The sequence below is a fragment of the Arvicanthis niloticus genome, chromosome 18, assembly GCF_011762505.2.
Source record: "Arvicanthis niloticus isolate mArvNil1 chromosome 18, mArvNil1.pat.X, whole genome shotgun sequence".
NCBI classification, from domain to species: domain Eukaryota; kingdom Metazoa; phylum Chordata; class Mammalia; order Rodentia; family Muridae; genus Arvicanthis; species Arvicanthis niloticus.
This window is the reverse complement of record NC_047675.1, coordinates 7,453,819-7,469,704: the sequence shown is the minus strand read 5'-3', so window position 1 is coordinate 7,469,704 and position 15,886 is coordinate 7,453,819. Positions and strand designations below refer to the sequence as shown.

Genomic DNA, 15,886 nt, shown 5'->3' with positions numbered 1-15,886 from the left:
CTGCACGACTACTGCATCCTGGTCCTCCAAATTATACTTCAGAGCAAGTCATGATGCCACAGAGCCATCACAAGGCCGGGTCTAATCATGTCCCCAGGCACGTACTGACAGGAAAGAGATATCTCATTTTACCCCCAAAAGCCTTATCCTGACACTAGCTTATCAGAGGTTCTACTATATCTTATGCAGACCACCTTCAAGTGTATTGGAATAATGATCCCTAAAAATAGAATTCACTTCAGAAATAACAGCAGAGCATTCAGTAAATGCGGAGAATTCTGTTAATTAATGTCCAGGCACCTGCCACCTAATACTCTCAGATATCATATGAGGAGTGTGCCAGAATTTCCCCCACTAACAGATGAGAAGACTGATGCAGGACTTTGTTACCTTTCATGTCAGGAGCTGAGAGCAAAGTCTCTAACCCAGAACTCACACACACCAGACAACATGCTGCTATCAAACTACATGGATTATGTCTTGCTTTAGGAAACATTCAGAAAGAGAGAGAGAAGGGAGGACTCAGAAAGCTGAATGTTAACAAAGCAATGCCAGTTGGCCAAGGAGAGGCAGAGGAGGCCAGGCAAGCATCTCAGATGGTAGTGATAAGGTCCTGACTCTTTGGGAGCCTGGTCAGCATGGAGGAGTTTGTGCATGGAGTCCGTGCCTCAGGCTCAGTCTGATCCTGGCTGGAAGTGGCAGGGTGTGACCTCAGCATCAGAGTTGGATGTCATGGCATGACCTCTTTGTGACTCGAAGTATTTTCCTCTAAGCCTTGGAATGGAGAGCTTCACCTGTTGTTTAAGAGAATTTTAGTAAACACTTGCATTATTTTTCCACGAATGTTATAATAGCAACAAGAGTTTCAAATCCTATAGTGTGAGCTGCAGACACTAGAGAACATGACTGCCCCTGAAACAGGCATAGCTTTCACATGGAGGTGGGCTAACCCCACTGTGTGAGGAGGAAGGACTGTGGGCTTCCCACTCAACTCTGGAACAGACTCATTTCCAAAGAAAGCTCTGTAGAGCTTCATGGGCTCTCTGAGAAGCATTTGAGTTAGGGGTTTGTGTGGCCATCTTCCATAAAGTTCCCAAAGAGGAATTTCCTATGCCTTTGTTAACGACAACAAACAAAAAACAAGTTCAGTATAGGAGGGGAGACTGTGTTTAAAGAAGCCCAAAGTGGTAGTTCATGCCTTTAATCCCAGAACTTTGGGAAAGAGTGGCAGGCAGATCTCTGTGAGTTTGTAGCCTTCCTGGTCTACATAGAAAGTCCCAGACCAGTCAGGGATATGTGGTGAGACCCAACCTCAAAAACAAACAAGCAAGAATGAATAAATTGATAAAATAGAGAGGCAGCCTTCAATACAAAAAGAAAATATGTGGGCAAAGAAACAAAAGGAGGTGCTAGCTTATGTGAAGGAGACGGACCCAGCTTCCCTCTGCAGACCACCTATGACAACGGGGAACAGGAGGGTGTGGGAAGTCCTTAGTCCTGACCACTTGGTTGCAAACGATGCTGATTGGTTCAGTAAAACGAAACTCTCTGGGACTGTTTATCTTGGCAACTAAAACAGATCATGCCCAGGCACATGCTCTGTGCTTCTTCCAAGGCGCTTTCTGAACTTAATCCTAATCGGTCAGTTGAGATCCTTCTTGAATGTTAAGCTTTTCTTTGTTAAAAGTGTTTGTAAACTTTTTGTTTATTTGTTTGGGTTTTTTCTTTCTTCTTTCTTCTCTTCTCTTTTCTTTCTTTCTTTCTTTCTTTCTTTCTTTCTTTCTTTGACAGGGTTTCTCTGTGTAGCCCTCGGCTGCCCTAGAACTCACTCTGTAGACCAGACTATCCTCAAACTCAGAGATTTGCCTGCCTCTGCCTCTGTACTGGGATTAAAAGAGTGTGCTACCACCTCCTGGCTTTGAAATTTTGAAGTCCTGTTTTAGTTTTCTATATTTTGTTTTTATTTTTTGAGAATGAGTGTTTTACCTGCATGTACATATGTGTACCATGTGCATGCCTGGTACCCACAGAGGCCATCTTTGAGCTGCTATTTGGGTTCTGGGAGTCTAACATGGGTTCTTTCCAAGAGCAGCCAGAACTTTTCACCACTGAGCATCATCTTTCCAGGACCTTAAACTATTTTTACATATATCATCCATCTATCCACCCACCCATTCCATCCATCCACACACTCACCTATCCATTCATCCATCCATTCATCCACCCATCCATCCACCCACCCATCCACCCATCCATCCATCCATCCATCCATTCATCCATTCATCCACCCACCCATCCACCGATCCATCCATCCATCCATCCATCCATCCATCCATCCACCCACCCACTCATCCATCCATCCATCCATCCATCCATCCATCCATCCATCCATCCATCCATTCACCCACCCATCCATTTAGTGTGTGGAGCAGTGCATGTGTGCCAGGGTACACACAGAGGTCAGAAGACAAACTGTGAGAGCAGTAAATTCTTTTCTTTCACCATGTGTGTTCTGGATAGCAGATCTAGGTCATGGTTCTTGACAGCAAGCACCCTTACCCACCAAGCCATCTTACTGGCCTAGGCTTATCTTAAAGTTTAAATTTCCTCTTTTGATTAAAATTTGTTGGCAGTCAACACTGATGATGGATTAGTTATTTACCATGATGGAGTCAGCATGATTAGTTGTCCTGATGGTCCAGGCTCATCCAGGCTTGTATTGAAGTCCTTGTGTCTAGTTGGGATCTAGCTGAGCAACTCGGGCTGATTGCTAAGAAGGAAACCCAGGTGCCTATTAGATCTGATTCTGTGTTAAAGTGGTCCAGTTCCTACCTGTGTTAACAACTGCTCTACTCTGAGAGAACTCATCAGTGGATGAAGAGTAAATCTCTTAGTATTGGCATTTTGTGACAGACTCAGAGGCATATAACCCCAAGGCTTGAGAACTAGAGGCTCTCCAGACCAGAAGCATCACTCAGGCATCTCAGGCTTACTGTTCTTGGCTTTGATTGCCAGTGACCTGGTGTTTGGCAACTAATGTGATGCTTTGCCTTGCTTCAGCAGCAATCAGTGCCAGCCAGAGCATACAGCTTGAAAGTATTGGGTACTGGGTCTCCATCTCCTAACAATAGCTGGTGCCAGTTCCTAAACATCAGGCTTCCATTAACCTTACTGTTAAGGCTCGTTTGGACCTTTGGTGCTGAGATCTCAGCCCTTAGAGCTTGGCAGCTGCCCAGAAATGCCCTATCCCGAAATCCCCGTCTTGTGTCTGTGTAAGATCTATATATCCACCATCCTCCGTCGGCTCTGCTGTGTCTGCTTCCATTGTCTCTGACTCTAGCTATTCTCTGTCACAAAGAAGTCTGTTTGCCACAGTGCCACTTCTGAGAGAGGTCCCACCATCGCCTCCCAGCTTTTGCTGCTACTATGTCCACTGCTGACACTTTTCTGTCTCCTCTTTTCTGTTACCAAGTCATCCTGCTATACTTACAATAAAAATCAAGGCAAAACTGGGAAAAGACAGCCAGTTATAGAGCCTGATATTGCTATACCAGGGGATAGTACAAGAAAGTATCTCCCAGCTGACTCCCAGCTGACTCCCAGCTGACTCCCAGCTGACAAGGGGGACATCAGTATCACACTTGACTCCCCTGAGGCTCATGGATCATCAAGGAAAAGAGAGCAGGAAGACTATAAGAGCCATTCAGAGGTCATGGAAGATGTGACAAAAGCACTGTCTTCTGGATGGAACAGGATCTCTGCACTCATGGGTCACAGCTGATGTGGGTGCCTATACAAGACTTGCACAAGACCAAGCCAGCCAATATTCATCATGGTGGGTGGAGGGGCTCACAAGCCTTCACCCCCAGCTGAGGCACTCCTGAGAGTTGGTGGCTTCTGGAAGGAGAGTTTGTTTTCCTTAAGGGTGTGGCCCCTGGTAGGTCAGCTATGCTCCAGAGAATGGCCCCACATCCATGAGTATACAGGCAGCACAAACTGGAAAGAGAGATAGCACACAGTTGGGAGGGGGGCTGGATCTGGGAGGGATTAGGAAATTCGTGGGGTGTGAGTACAATTAAAACCCATTGTCTGCACATAGGAAGTTCTCAGAAATTTAGGAAAAGTATTATAAAATACTTCTGAAAGTGACCAGTTTAATTACATGGACAGAAACAGGTGTAACAGACATTTATATTAATCATAGCACAGCCCTTTATGCAAAAAGGGGGCTGTGTCTGCACCCATCACAATTCATGCAAACGAAAGATTGTGCTCACACCAACCACAGACTTTCTACTGGCCTACGGGGAGGTGCTCCCCTCTGGCTTGAGTAAGAATAGTTGCAGGAGGAGTGGGGTCATTTAAAGTTCACTGAAGCTTGACTTATGAACTGTTCTACTTTCCCAAGGCTGCCAGGCTGTCTGGAGTGGTTAGTCATGGCTGGAACATGACTTCTGAGGCTGCTGGGGTGTTCACAGAGTACTTGTGAAATAATTGAAACAGGTCTGCTGCCATGAGGGCATTCCAGCCATTTGATAGTAACGGCACTCCCTGACTGACAGGTCCCTGCACGGGACTGCCAGGAACCAGGGAAGGGCCTATCAAACAACAAGCACTTGACAATTTCAGTCATTCACAGAAAGCAGTAAGGAAAACATAACTCAGTATCAGAATTTCTAGCAGTATTGAGCAGTCCTTGATAGCAATTAATAATGCCTGAATAGCCCTTCACTTTTTGCCACAAGACGACAGGAGTCCTTCTGATCTTTCTCAGTTGGAGTGAGTCCTGAGCCACAAGATGTTGAATTAACATGATTCTAGTGGAGGGCTCTTATTTAAAATTTTTATTAAGGCCAGGGGTGGTGGTGCATGTCTTTGATCCCAGCACTTGGGAGACAGGCAAATAGATCTCTGTGAATTCCTGGACAGCCTGGTCTACATAGTGAGTTCCAGGACAGTCAGGGCTATGTAAAGAATCCCTCTAAATAAATAAATAAATAAATAAATAAATAAATAAATAAATAAATAAAAAGTAGTTGTGTTCCAGGACTGCTGCTGTGTGGTGGAGCCGAATTCTTCATACAAAGAAATGACATCCTCCTGGTATGACCACTTACGGAATGCAGTGATGTGCCTGAGAAGGTGATAAAGCCTACCGCCAGGTGTCTGTGAGCCGGAGTTTACCATGGAGAAGCTGCAGTGTTTGGACTTTGGTACAGATTATACCTTTGCTGTGTACAAGTCTCTGGAGTACGAGTTTTTGGCTCTGAGCTTACTGCAGAGAGATTCATTTCCACTGGCTCTCCTTAGGAGCTGCTCAGCTTTGCATACAATTCTATATTCTTTACCAGAGAACTTGTCTTTGACACATTCTATGGAAATCTTTTGAAAGTTAATGCCTATGAAAACCTCTCGCTTTGTGCACATGGATTTAACTTCATAAGAGGACCAGAAACTAGAGAGCAATATCCAAATAAATTTATCCAAGGAGATGACACAGAACCAGTTTACATTCTTAACATACTATTCAATTTTCCAGAGACCTACCTGTTTCCAGGGACCTGCCTAGTAGTTTTTTTTTTTTTTTTTTTCTAATTTACTAATTGTCCCAGATATACCAGTTGTACCACAGGATTTAAAGATGGGGACCTCTTCATAACCCACCAGAGCATGTTCCAGGATATGAGAAACACAGTTCACTGGATCCATTACAAAGGCTCCCTTTAGGAAAAGACAGTTGAAAATCTTAAGTAAATTGTCAAAGATGGGAACTTGCCATTGCTTCTGAGTCAGATGAAGGAAGTAGGGAAAGTGTTTCTTGTCACTGACAGTGACTATAAATATACAGATAAAATCATGACTTACCTGTTTGAGTTCCCACATGGCCCCAAGCCTGGGAGCTCCAATCAACCACAGCAGTCTTACTTTGGTCTGATTTTGGATGCACAGAAACCTTTTCTTTTTGGAGAAGGCACAGTACTATATCAGATGGAAAACTGGGAAACTGAAAATTGGTACCTACACAGGCCCTCTACTGCCTGGCATCACCACTCAGGAGATTTATCCGATATAGTCTGTGACCTGTTGGGTTTTATATATTGAAGATCACATGTTTTGGAGACATTTTTAAGTCAAAGAAGCAACAAGGGTAGAGAGTTTTCCTGGCAGTTCCTTAGCTTGCACAAGAGCTCCATGTCTGGCCTGACAAGAGTTCACTTTCTGAAGACTTCAGAGCTTGGATATTTTCTTGGCTGAAATCTACAAGCACCTTGACAGCAGTAACATTGAGTACCGGGACATTAGTTCCAGCCAGAGACAGGTTAAGAAAGTAACTCATAACATGGGTGTGTGCAGTGGGATGATGGGAAGCCTGTTTCAAAACGGCTCCCAGAAGGCACTTTGTGCCAGTCGAGTGATGTGTGACATTGATCTCCAGACAGCATCGTTCATCAACCCGCTGTACATTCAGCTCACTGGTCAGAGCTGCCCACGCCTTGAGGCTGCAGAAATCAACAGTGGAGCACACACATCAGTAGATTTCAAAGACACCGACCATCTGTGACACCAGTTCACAAGGTCCATTAGTGAGATCAAGATCCCTGACCCCTTCCTACTAGCTCCAGAGAAGATTATACACCTCCATCATGAAGATGATGATGAAGAGGAAGAATAAGAAGGCAGATTAAAACCCTGAGCACCCATGCCGGGTGGTGGTGGCGCACACCTTTAATCCCAGCACTTGTGAGGCAGAGGTAATATTTCTGAGTTCCAGGCCAGCCTGGTCTACAGAGTGAGTTCCAGGACAGCCAGGGCTATACAGAGAAACCTTGTCTTAAAAAACAAACAAACAACCCTGAGCACCCACCAACAAGTCTGGCAGGACTCACAGGGGAAGGGTCACATCTTTTGGATTCTATTAGAGTGGGAGGACTCCATCAGAAGTACCTGCAGAAAGCTTCTGAAGGCTTTAAACAATTCTAACCATAGCTACTTCCGTAGTCTCTACAGATGGCTTGAAACTGCATAGGAAGAACAGGTAAAAAGTCTGGTTTGGAAAACTGCATGCAGATGGCGCCACTCTGGCTTGAGACAGTGTTTCATTGTCTGTCTGCATCATCAGTACGTCATCTGCATACACTAAGGGTTGTAAAAGGTTTTATAGAGTGAAAAATTATAAAGACCATTTTATAAGATATATGTAGACTTTTTCTTTGCCCTTAGTAGACTTTTTCTTTGCCCTTAGACCTGGGCAGAAAAATGCAGGTCCCAGAAGGTGGAACTGATAATAAGATTACAGGCCTTCACTACCCTAGGACACTTGCTGGATGGATTACATTCCTCAAGCCTCGGGCAGTAGGCCACCTATGGGTGGGAGAGGCCCAAGGCAGGAAGACACATTCCTGACCACAGATAAAGATGCAAGTCACCTAGGTGGGGCTATAGCCGGAAGAAGTGAAGATAGTTAATCTGAAATAGTTGGTAAATGACAGGGTGGGACACAATAACATGGTAAAATCACATTTTTGAGAAAAATGATTGTACTGAGTAATTTCCATGGCTATTAACCATTCAGGGTGGGTTTCTCTGTAATGTTTCCCTATTCTTATGTTATGTATCCTTGGCAACTCCTCATCCCCTCCTCACTCCCCTGGTTTTCGGTTTTTCTCTTTAAAAGACCCCTTAGCCTGCCACTCGAGGTCAAACTCTGCTCGTGGTTTGACCTTGGCCGGCCAACTTCCCAAATAAAGCCTCTGCTGATTGCATCCAGGTATGGTTTCTTGTGATCTTTGGGTGGTCGTGATTTCCTGAGACTTGAAGAAAGGTCTCTCCAGTATGGGGATCTTCTGTTTCAGAGTAGAGTTTATATTAGAAATGTCCTTCCCTCCAGGAGGCTGCGGATTGTGGCTGGGTGGCATTTGGGCCAGGAACTGGAGAATAAGTGGGAAGGGCTCTGTGTGTCCAATAAACATTCTCTTCCTACTTGCCAGGAGCTTAGCCAGTCATGTGTCTAGTCATAGACACAAAGATGCAACTGTGAGGGCAGCTACTAGTCTAGACATGTTCCAGAAATTTAAGATCTCATTTTGAGGTATAAGTTTCATAAGATCATGAGTTAGAGATAGCCCAGAGAATAATTCCTGGCCGACAAAATGGAAGGAAGGCCAGAGAGAGAAATATAAATCAGTGATGGTTTTGATGCGACAGCAAAATTTTTGTTAAACTTGGGTAGAATGGGGGATGGAAAGGGAAGCAGTGTATGTCAAGAAAAAAAAGTAGTCAGGTTGTGGTGTTCACCTTAATCCCAGCACTTGCAGGAGGCAGGAGGCGGAGGAGGTTGAGGAGAAGGAGGAGGCGAAGGAGGCGGAGGAGGCAGAGGAGGCGGAGGCAGAGGAGGGAGAGGAGGCAGGAGGCAGATGGATCTCTATGAATTCAAGGCCCACATAATGAGTTCCAGGACAGCCAGAGCTACATAGTGAGACACTGTCTCAAACAAAACAAAAGAAAACAAAACCCATCATTGTCAAAGCATCTTATAGAGGAAGACATGCCTATCCTGGTGGTACGTGTGGTAGAACAGCAGGCACATGGCTGGAACAGAAAGCTAAGAGAGAACTTACATCTCCAACCACAAGCATGAAAGGGAAAAAGTGAACTGAAGTATCTCAAAGCTTAAATCTTAAAGCCCGCCCACCCACCTATTGCAAGAAGTATTAAAAAACATTGACAAGTTTCCATGCTACACACAGCTACTCTCTGCTCCAGCAGCAGTCTTGCCACCTCTGTCTCTAAGCTAGCCCAGCTCAGCAACCAGTCGCAGTCCTCTCAGCTCCGGTTCTCTTGTCTCAGAGCTGCCTGTACCTTCTCAGTCATAAACCCCCTATGGGCGGCAGTCCCACCTTCCAGTAACCCGGTAAAACAAAACTCTAGAAGCTTATAATTAATCAGTCAGATTTAGAGATCAATAAATTCTCAATTCACAAGATGCCCACACAATAAATACAGGGCCAACTGATAGTGGTACAAGCTGCCCACCTAGATTAGACAAGTTACCCCAATTATTTAATCCCTATATGATATTATATCTACCTAGGGCTATATAAAGCCACGCTGAATCTGAATCATCTGCTTCGTCCTGCATCTTGCTTCCTTCTCCTCTCCTCCTGTGTCGCTCCCTGTCTCTGTAACTCTTAGCTCCACCTCCCTTTTCCCTGTCCAATCACAGACCTCCTGTTGAACTAATATTTACATTAATTGGACAGGAAAAATTCTGCTACCCTAACCCAACCCCCCACCCCCTCCCAAAACACCCCTCACCCCCCATGTACTTTTTCCAGTGAGGCAGTGCCAGTTAAATTTCCCCAAACAGCACCACCAACTGGAGAATAAGTGTTCAGATGCCCGAGACTATGAGGGACATTTCTCATTCAGTCTGCACTTCCCCTCAGTGAAGCTTCATTAATAGTGAGGATAAAAAAAAATAAATAGGGTGATAGAGAGAGCCACCAAGAGAGGAATTCAGAGGAAGCCTGAGGACATCTTCAGAGAGCAGTCTTTATATCTGAGCCAAACCCCACCAAGCAGTCTTAGGCCAGTCCACGAGGAGACTCAGGTCAGTCCCCAGAACAAAGGGAAGATCTTTTTATAACTGTGGCTGGAAGTTTCACATCACAAGATTTAGTTCTCGGAACTTTCACATCACAAGATTTAGTTCTCCACAGTGTATACGGCCAGCGCATAGACAAGTCAAGCATCATAAATTGTGTGATCCTAAGCCACTGCATAGAACACTACTTAACTCTGTCAGGGAGAGTGCTGGGAGGCATGGTCTGATTTAGGCTGTGGGATCAGGACCGAAGGTTCAGACTGGTGTCCTCACAATGTTGACTGGCAGGCAGATGCTGGTTGTAGACCATGGGTTTAGTTGACTTGGGGACAGAGAGGGGCAGGGAGAGGCACAGTGGCTGTAAAGTGGTGAGGATGAGTTTGCTATGTCGTCTCTTGAGGTGTTTCTGAAAGAACCAGGGTGAAGTTAGTGATGGTCATTTGGGTCATTTGGGTAATTGTCCCTGAGGACTTTTCAGACAAGGTATTGGAGATCTACAAATCTGTAAGGCTGCTAGCTCAAGGCCCACCTGGACTTTAACTTGAGGCGCTAAGTATATATGACCAACATCAGTACTGGAATGTGCCCTGGAACACTCAGACAATCTTTGGCGGTCAGGAAGTATGGCACTAATGGAGTCACATGATAGATGGGTGGGGACTAGATCTATGGTATTAAAGCCTTCTGATGGAATTGATGCTAGCATCCTCTGGGGAGAAAAGATATAGGCTCAAGTTTTCAGAAAATTATTTCCAAGAAGACTTACAGAGACAATGGAATGAATAAGAGACTCTGATCTCCAAAAAGAGGCTCCCACTGGGAAAGATGGATAGAGATTGAGGGGTGTCATAGTTTTGTAAACGGCCCCAGCTATAGGCACATTGAAAGAGTGCTGGGGTTCAAGACAGAATCAGTCCGGTGTCAGTCAGAGCTCTGATGAGTTCATCCTCAATTTAATATCTAAGTCTACTTGGTTGGTTTTATGCAGGGGAAAAAGCCCCCCCCAAATGTCTCTAGAGTACCCCTAGATCCATTTGTGGGGAAGAGCACAGAGGTCTTAACAAGGTTTAATTTCAGCCAGTGCTCACATTTAAGGCAGTTCTTTATTTTGTTGAAACCTGAGGACAGCCAGGCCTATTGGTTCTCTTTGAGCATGGTCCTGCTCCTCCAGGGCAGGTTCTACTCAGCCACAACCTCATCAGATTTCTGAGCCCTGATTTCACCTTGGCTCTGTGCTCAGGTGGCACACACAGAGGGCAGCCACGCTTCTCAAGCATAGCGTTTTTCTGTGTACAAATACAAACTATCCATGTGGAGAATGAGTATCCTCCTTCGAAGCACTCAAAGAATTCACGATCTCACCGTCCTGCAGATTGTGCATGAAGGAACCCAACACTAACCATGCAATTCATTAGCATTTCCCAGGTGCCTAATATACATAACTCAAAGCTAATTTACATAACATGGCCAACAATTTTGAGTATGAAGCAGAGTTTTATGATGTGAAATTGACTTGTGAATCATTTCAACATCCAGAAAGTTTTAGGTTTTGGAATATTGCTTTTTTTTTTTTCTTTCTTTCTTTTTGGTATTGCAAGACAGGGCTTCTCCAAATAGCTCTGGCTATCCTGGAACTCTCTATGTAGACCAGGCTGGCCTTGGACTTACAGATTTGCCTGCTTCTGCCTCCTGAGTGCTGGGATTAACGGTGTGTGCCACCACCCAGTGGAGTACTAGGGTCTTTTTTTAAAAAAACTTTTTTATTGATTTTTTTTTTGTGAGTTTCACATCATGCACCTAGGTCTCACTTATCTCCCTGTCCCCTCATATCTGCCCTTTGTCCTTGCAACCTCCCCCCCAAAAAATAAACACACACGAACACACACATCAAAGCATAGAAAACATTTTATTGTGGATGCTGTAGTGTGTCACAGTGTGTCCCACAGTGTATTCCTCTGTCCACATGTCTTCGCTTGCAAATGTTCATTGACACGAGTCATTGGTCTGGTTCAGGTCTCTGGCTTCTGTGACACCATCAATACTGGGTCCGCACCTTGACTCCTCCCAGTTATCCTGTTGGTACCCTGTGTCATGGAGATCCTGAAGACATGGAACAGCAGAACTGGGACTTTCACATGCCCCAACTCTTCACACATGATATAGGTTTTAGGGGGACCAATTCAGAGCCTTGGATCTGGGCCTGGGTGGTAGCTCAGTGCTAAGGCCTGGGTAACTGCTACCTGTATAGCCAGCCATTTCATGCTATTACTGTTACTAGGAAACTTTCTCACGCAAGTTGATTGCATTTTTGTTATGTTCTATGCTTTGATGTTCTTAGAAACCAATCACAATAGAGTTCAGTTAGAATTGCTTTGTATACTTAGCTACAATGAGACCCAAACCACCTGTCCAACAGTACCTTTTGAACTTATGCATGAGCTTTCATGGTTTTTCCCTTTATAATCTGCCCCTGGAATGGACCCCAACATAAGAGAGACACCTGCACCAATACAAGAGCCATTTGGAATAAGATTTCCATTTTGAGTTGTCGCAGCCTGAGCTGCCCCACGTTGGGTGCCAAAAATGTTGAAGACCTCTCTGTCCCACGTTGGGGGCCAAAAATGTTGCGGACCGCTCTGTCGGTGTTTGAACCCCCATTGCCAAAAGCCTTGGGGGCTAAATTGTTAGAGCCAGCACTGCCCCAAACTGCTCTGGTCTGTGGGTCGGGGTTCAGCAAGAGAGAGAGTGAGGACGGACTTGAAGAATAGAGACCAGACAGAGTGTGATTCAATCCCATTTATTCTTCAGTCTCTCTTCTTCCCTTCAAGTCCCAAGTCTTGAGTTCCTAGTTCCTAGTTGTACTCTTTTCAAGTCTCAAGTGCCTACTACTGCTTCCAAGTTCTTCCTCCAAGTTGTACTCCTCTGAGTGTCTAATGTCTACTGATTTCTTCTGTTTGCCTCTTGCCTTTTATATGTCTCACTTCTAAGCCACGCCTCTAAGTCACACCTTTAATCATGCCCTTAGGTCTTGTCTCTAAATCTGATCTCTAAGTCACACCCTTAAGTCACACACCTTTAAGTCTCACACACCCAAGGGAAAATCCTGGGTATCTAAAGCAAGATGTTATCAGAGTGTGCTCAGCTGTTGTAGGCTAATGCAATCAAGTCTCTGTTAAAGGTATATGGCTCAAGATGGCTGCAAGGATGATAGCTGCCTTCTTTCAGCTCCCCACATTGAGTGAGGGTCAAGTAAAGTTTATGTTCCCAAGACCTCCCTGGGAACTGACATCCTACTTGGCAGAAAGAGACATGTACGTGGTAACTGACATCCTGGTTGGCAAGTTGGGACATAAATGTTAGACAAGGCAAGTCACCAGCCACAGTGGAATATCCCAACCAGTGAGAACGGGAGAAGTGTACCACAAAGATGTGTTCCTAAGGAAGTTCTCTATCCGTAATCCTAAAATAACTTGGCACAGATGCTTGTAGATTTCAAGTTTAAAAGCTCTGTAGGATCCTGGTTCAGGGTTGAAGTCAGCTCCCTAGTCTGGTTTACGGCCCTGACCAATCAGTCCTGGGTGAATGCTCAATACACTCTCCCTGTCTGACCGATGATGGGTGTGCTGACCAGGAGAGGAGCAGGGCCTGCTCTCCTGAGTGCTCCAGCCAGCAAGAGACAGGGTCAGCTCACTAATTCCCAGAATCCCAGGGCCAGTTCTTCCAACTACAGAAGGTAGTGAAGGGCACAGGGTGGGAAGAGCCTCAGCCCTGCACCCACATTACCTCACAGCAGATGAGTGGGGGGGACTATCTCTCCCTCTTCTGTTCTCAGGGTTGGCTTGCCTACTCCCTCTTGATCAGGGCTACTTCTACTGTGCTACCCAGGCAAGGTTCAGGGCCCACTCTCTACAGTGCTGCAGCTAGAGAGCACCTGTCCTAGGTAGGGACAGCTCGCCTGCTCCCAGAGTCCTAGGCATAAGACAGTTTTGGCCATCAAGGCAGGCATCACACTAGGCTGAGCAGAGGACTGCCATCTGCTCTGTCCCTGACTGATATAAGAACACCACCACCAACAAGGTGTCTCTGCCCATTGCCAGGGGTGAGAGGATATTAAGGTTTTTTTTTTTTTTTTTAATTACATGTATTTATTTCGGGAAAGGTCACTTGTATATCAGAGTACACATGTGGAAGTCAGAGGACAGCTTGTTGAAGTCTATGTGGGGCCCAGGGATCAAACTCTGGTCATCAGGCAAGTGTCCTTTCCCACTGTACTATCTCCTGCCCCCATTTTTCTTTTTTTTCTTTCTTTCTTTTTTTTTTTTGTTTGGTTTTTTTTTGTTTGTTTTTTAGTTTTTTGGCTCAATTATATTTTTCCAATTATTTTATTTTTTTCTAAAAACAATAGAAAAAAATCAACTTTAAAAATGAAAATATCTTTAAATAAAAAAATTATGGTTTGTTATTATACATGTCTTAAAATCTTGTATAACTGTTATAAACGTTTTATTAAAGTTATTTACATTTAAAGGCCCTATTTATATCGGAAAATATTTTTCTTTAAAAAACAATTAAATACAAATCTGTTAAAGGAAAAAGAAAAAAAATGGGAAGCATTAAAAAAAAGTTCTTTTATACCATTTAAGTTTGAGGCAGTTAACATTATGGCTGAAGCTTACAGTCCCAAAGCCCCAGCCAAAGGTTGTGAGGTTGGGCTTTGAGCATGCATGTGAAGTCCAGTGCATCAGTTCTGTCAGAAGGAACCGTTCTCCTTACTCTCATGAGAGATTCCAGCTCCTCCTAGCTTTAGGTCAGTTTATGCACCAGAGTTTCGAAGCTATTCGAGTTTGTGTTTCAACTGTTCTCGCCGTTTCCTCAGTAAATCCTTTTCTGAGCAGAGCTTGTGTTCATCTGCTTGAATGGACAGGATGTAGGCGGTGGCTTTTTTGAGGATAAATACCTTGGGGGCCTTTTCGTTGTTTTCCAACTCAGGGATCTGGTCACGCAGGGCAAAAAAGCTGCGCTTCAGCCCATTCTTCCTCTGACGTTCCAAGACATTGTGTGTCCGCCTCTTGTCGTTTTCCTCCGTGTCTGAGGCTGGAGCATTTGCGGTTGTTGCTGATCTGTTTCAGGACCCTGCCACTGTCCAACTTGGACCTCTTGGCAGCTGGATAGTCCTTCCTCGTGAAGGGGGGCGCTGCATAATTGTGCTGGTGAGTGGAGACATGGCACCTCTTGAGGACCAGTGGGCTGTGTAGAGGTTTGCTATAGCCTCTTGATGGGGATGACCCTGACTCGGACCTCTTCGAAGGGGTTTGCCTCTTTTCCACAGACACCACATCAATTTCTTCCTCATCTTCTTGTTCTTCTTCAGAGTTGCTGCTGGTGGTGGGCGGTGTCTCGTCATGCAGCACTAGGGGCTCAGGGCTGGCCCGTGGGGAGGACTCGAAGGACAGCAGCGAGTCCGAGGAAGGAGAGAAGGCTGTGGAATCGGACGAGGTACAGGATTTGGGTGAGCTGCTGTCGTTGAGCGGGTAGGGAAAGACCACCGAGGGGTCAATGCCCCATTTTTCAATTTAGATTTTTGACATAGGTGTGCTCAACTTGCGGTTTACATGAAATAGCTGGAATGGAAAGATGGATTCTTTTCTTTTCTTTTCTTTATTTTTTTTTGTGCCCTAGGACCACAATACAATTCACACATCATACTCCAACCTCAGATGTCTTTGTTAAGTGTCAAACCTGGGACAAGCATCTGGGGTGCCAACTTAACCTATTAAAGCAGATCTGACCTTCAGGCTCCCCCAGCATCCCTGCCTGTTACAGGGTATGGCTGGCAAACCCCACTCTCTACCCTGAACTTTCCATCCCAGTGTCGTGGCTGCCCTTTCCCCAGAAGCACTTTCCTACAGAATCCAGACATTTCGCTACCTCCTGTCTCTGTGCCCCCGCCTCTCCTCCTGGCTGTTGTACTTGGTTCCTCTCTCCCCCACTGCCCTGTTTCCCTGATGTGCCTGCCCATGGCTAAGCTCTCCCAGGTGTCCATAATAACCCCGCCCCCACCATACCTAGGAGCAGCCATGTTCTTCCTTTCCTTTTTACCTCTTTTTTTTTGACCTGTCTATGTGTTGTGTGACCGGGTGGCCACTTTCAGAACTGAGGACATTATGCCTGCTCCCTTTCCTCTTCCTCCCTGACTTACACTGATTGCAGAAGGGGACAAATTGGGGAGATCTGGGCAGTGCCTCCTTATGCCTAAGGGGACAAGGGACAGAAGGGGATCAG

The 15,886-nt window shown here is 45.2% G+C and overlaps 1 non-coding gene and 2 pseudogenes across 1 annotated transcript; 1 reads left to right on the top strand and 2 right to left on the bottom strand.

Moving 5' to 3' along the window:
* Positions 1-5,185: 5,185 nt before the first annotated feature.
* Positions 5,186-6,673, top strand: LOC117723320 (cytosolic purine 5'-nucleotidase pseudogene; annotated as a pseudogene).
* Positions 6,674-13,564: 6,891 nt separating this feature from the next.
* On the bottom strand, positions 13,565-13,706 carry LOC117723565 (small nucleolar RNA SNORA48). Its single transcript, XR_004608675.1, has one exon. It is a non-coding gene; the product is annotated as a small nucleolar RNA SNORA48 (small nucleolar RNA).
* A 711-nt stretch (positions 13,707-14,417) lies between these two features.
* Positions 14,418-15,177, bottom strand: LOC117723444 (myc proto-oncogene protein pseudogene; annotated as a pseudogene).
* Between the last annotated feature and the right edge of the window lie 709 nt (positions 15,178-15,886).